Below are 4,557 nucleotides of genomic sequence, written 5' to 3'. Positions count from 1 at the left end.
TGCTATGCTAGTCTATGCTATGCTAGTCTATGCTATGCTAGTCTATGCTATGCTAGTCTATGCTATGCTAGTCTGTGCTAGTCTATGCTGTGCTAGTCTATGCTGTGCTAGTCTATGCTGTGCTAGTCTATCCTATGTTAGTCTATCCTATGTTAGTCTATGCTATGCTAGTCTATGCTATGTTAGTCTATGCTATGCTAGTCTAGGCTATGCTAGTCTATGCTATGCTAGTCTATGCTGTGCTAGTCTATGCTATGCTAGTCTATGCTATGCTAGTCTATGCTAGTCTATGCTGTGCTAGTCTGTGCTAGTCTAGTCTACATGTGTTTTTTATCTCTTGTAAATGCCTGTCATAGTTAAAGAAGCTATATTGTGAACTTGAACATTTAGTTTAAAGTCACTGGAGTTTCGCTGCTGTGTTAACGCATGGGCTGTCTATTGATATATCATGAGTTTTCAAATCAAACGTTTCACTGCATGGGCTGTTTTAATGTGTCTCCCCACTACTAGCACATTTACTGAAAGAAAAAACACAGCAGCGTGATCCAGTCCAGGTTTTACTGCTACCAGCTTGATCAGCCCCCAGTGTGTCTAGCTAACAAGCTCAGGTGTGTCTTATTATTAAGCTCCTAGTGAAACCAGGACTGGATCACACTGCTGTGCAGCGGGAGTCTGATTCCCAGCCCTGTAGATAGACTTTGGTTGAAGGAGGTTTGTAGCTGATTTTATAGTGAAGAGAGCTACAGGATATTGCTGGGAACTGTGGGATATTTAGACAGAGAGATCAGGGATGGGAATCAGACTCCTATCGCACAGCAGTGTGATCCATTCCAGGTTTTACTGCTACCAGCTTGATCAGCCCCCAGTGTGTCTAGCTAACAAGCTCAGGTGTGTCTTATTATTAAACTCCTAGTGAAACCAGGACTGGATCCGACTTTATTTCAAGGCGTTTTCATACTAGGTGTCTCTTTCAAAACTCCACAGTTCAGGCCTCTGTATTTGTCAGTTGCTTTTTTTTTTTTCTTTTCAATTAGCAGGAACGATACTGGAAAGTGATTCAGACCTGTTTGGATTCAGTGCAGATTAAAACATTAAAAATATATATATATATATATATATATTATCTAAAAAAAAAAAAATCCTCAATCCTATTTTAATATTTTTCTTCCAGCGAGAAGCTGAAAATTAAACCAGCTCAATGAAATCCAAAAAACATTTACTATGTGGAGGGGCTCTGGCATGCTAATTACCGCGAGCTCGTCAAGCAACAATTACACTTGATTACACGGCCTCGGAATTAGGGATGCGGAACTAACAAGCCATTTGCATTTTGCGTAATTAATTTGAGTGTGGAAGGCAGTGGGGTTTGAGGAGCTCAGTGGTTAGATAAAGAAAGCGCTGGGCTGCAGTGTGGAAGGCAGTGGGGTTTGAGGAGCTCAGTGGTTAGATAAAGAAAGCGCTGGGCTGCAGTGTGGAAGGCAGTGGGGTTTGAGGAGCTCAGTGGTTAGATAAAGAAAGCGCTGGGCTGCTGTGTGGAAGGCAGTGGGGTTTGAGGAGCTCAGTGGTTAGATAAAGAAAGCGCTGGGCTGCAGTGTGGAAGGCAGTGGGGTTTGAGGAGCTCAGCGGTTAGATAAAGAAAGCGCTGGGCTGCAGTGTGGAAGGCAGTGGGGTTTGAGGAGCTCAGCGGTTAGATAAAGAAAGCGCTGGGCTGCAGTGTGGAAGGCAGTGGGGTTTGAGGAGCTCAGTGGTTAGATAAAGAAAGCGCTGGGCTGCAGTGTGGAAGGCAGTGGGGTTTGAGGAGCTCAGTGGTTAGATAAAGAAAGCACTGGGCTGCAGTGTGGAAGGCAGTGGGGTTTGAGGAGCTCAGTGGTTAGATAAAGAAAGCACTGGGCTGCAGTGTGGAAGGCAGTGGGGTTTGAGGAGCTCAGTGGTTAGATAAAGAAAGCGCTGGGCTGCAGTGTGGAAGGCAGTGGGGTTTGAGGAGCTCAGTGGTTAGATAAAGAAAGCGCTGGGCTGCAGTGTGGAAGGCAGTGGGGTTTGAGGAGCTCAGTGGTTAGATAAAGAAAGCGCTGGGCTGCAGTGTGGAAGGCAGTGGGGTTTGAGGAGCTCAGTGGTTAGATAAAGAAAGCGCTGGGCTGCAGTGTGGAAGGCAGTGGGGTTTGAGGAGCTCAGTGGTTAGATAAAGAAAGCGCTGGGCTGCAGTGTGGAAGGCAGTGGGGTTTGAGGAGCTCAGTGGTTAGATAAAGAAAGCGCTGGGCTGCAGTGTGGAAGGCAGCGGGGGTTTGAGGAGCTCAGTACATCAGAAAGGCATTAGACTGTACAAATTAAGTATTAATGGTACACGAATAATTGACAGATTCCTGCATGAAGTTCAAATTTAGCTGCTTCTAGGGTAACCTGCTTAAAAATTCAATAGCTGTCACTGTCGGAATTCCGTGAATTTAACATCTGCCTGGTTAAAAATCAAATACTAGAGTTTCTCTGCATCTTTGTATGACAGTGATCCCTCCCTCTTTTTGAATAATGGTTCGTTCCTTTCCCCCCTCGCCTCCCCTGTTAAACGAAATGTTCCAACGTCATACGAGGGGTCCTGGAGCCACACTGCTTCCCTCACCTTACAAATCCCATTTCTCTTCCACGGGTCCCATCCTGAAATATCATTCGCGTTTGGGACTTCACAGAAGCTTGTTCCTTTCACGGTTGCCTAGGGAACTAATGGGGATTCCGGACGTGGGTTCAAAGGTCAAAACACTTTACGAACGACGCGTCTTTCTAGAGCTCAGTTCATATTGAATGAGTGTTGCGGTCTCTCAACCCGATGAAGAGTGTTTATCATGATTAATTACCTTTAAAACAAACATACACAGAGCAGTCAGTATATATGACAGTGGAAGATCCAAACCATTATAATCTACACCATCCCAGTGAGCTACCATTGCCCCTCAGTGTAATACAGAGCCATTGCAGTGCCGCTGTCTGTCTGTCTGCCATTGAAGATCATTGAGGGTATAGTGAGCACACTGTGGTCCCATTCTACCAGCCTCACCCCATTGTAGCTGCCCTATACTTGTGCTACCATTGCCCCCTCAGTGTAATACAGAGCCATTGCAGTGCCGCTGTCTGTCTGTCTGCCATTGAAGATCATTGAGGGTATAGTTAGCACACTGTGGTCCCATTCTACCAGCCTCACCTCATTGTAGCTGCCCTATACTTGTGCTAGCGTTGCTGTGGAGCTTGTGTGTCGTTCACGAGTGTGGAGATCAGAGCCGAGAAAGACTGAAATAAAAATAATAACCCTGTGACTCTCCTGGCTTTGTCTCGCTGATGACTTCATGTTTTTGCTTTAGCTCCCGTGCCCCCCCCCCCCTTCTGCTCCATCTCCATGGAAACGGTGTGGTGTGGCGCCAGTCTTGAGATACACGCAGTAAGACAAGAGGTGACTCCTTCAAAATGTGAAAAAACCCCCCAAAAAACAAAGAGGGTTAACAATTATCTACAGTGGCTCTGTATTACACTGAGGGGCAATGGTAGCACAAGTATAGGGCAGCTACAAGTACAAGTCTTCAGTCGCTTCAGCTCTCGACAGTGTCATTAATTAGCTGTCTGTTCACTGCCTTCAATATTCAGTGCCCTCCATGTGTAGCGTGTGCAGCAGTGCAGCGCTAACGAGAAACTAATTAACGAAGACTTCCACCTCACTGCAGACACTTAGAGCTGAGCCCGCCGCTTATAAAATCCCTCCTCTCTTCATGAAAAAAGAGGACTCTACGTTTAGTTTGCTGGTAGTCTTTTATTCTGTCGACTTTGCTTTTTGGGAACGTACACAAACTGGACTGTCAAGCCAGGGCGCTGTCTGATACAGAAGCGAGTTCCAAGCCAACACAGTCTAATAGAAAAAAAAGGGAGGGGCCGGTGATGCTGTTAATAAAGCTAATAAGAGGTGAGAGAATGGATTTTAAAGATGGTCAGCGCTCCCTTAAAGGGAGGGACCAGCGATACTGTTAATAAAGCTAATAAGAGGGGAGAGAATGGATTTTAAAGATGGTCAGCGCTCCTTTAAAGGGAGGGACCGGCGATACTGTTAATAAAGCTAATAAGAGGTGAGAGAATGGATTTTAAAGATGGTCAGCGCTCCTTTAAAGGGAGGGACCAGCGATACTGTTAATAAAGCTAATAAGAGGTGAGAGAATGGATTTTAAAGATGGTCAGCGCTCCTTTAAAGGGAGGGACCAGCGATGCTGTTAATAAAGCTAATAAGAGGTGAGAGAATGGATTTTAAAGATGGTCAGCGCTCCTTTAAAGGGAGGGGCCAGCGATACTGTTAATAAAGCTAATAAGAGGTGAGAGAATGGATTTTAAAGATGGTCAGCGCTCCTTTAAAAGGTTTGCCATTGAATTTACACTGAAGACGCTGAGAAAGACTTCTAGTGCAAACGTTTGCCATTGAATTTACACTGAAGACGCTGAGAGAGACTTCTAGTGGAAACGTTTGCCATTGAATTTACACTGAAGATGCTGAGAGAGACTTTTATTCACCCAATTTTAAATAATCACAAA

The sequence above is a fragment of the Acipenser ruthenus genome, unplaced genomic scaffold (assembly GCF_902713425.1).
Source record: "Acipenser ruthenus unplaced genomic scaffold, fAciRut3.2 maternal haplotype, whole genome shotgun sequence".
NCBI classification, from domain to species: domain Eukaryota; kingdom Metazoa; phylum Chordata; class Actinopteri; order Acipenseriformes; family Acipenseridae; genus Acipenser; species Acipenser ruthenus.
The sequence above is the reverse complement of the archived record's forward strand: the minus strand, read 5'-3'. Positions refer to the sequence as shown.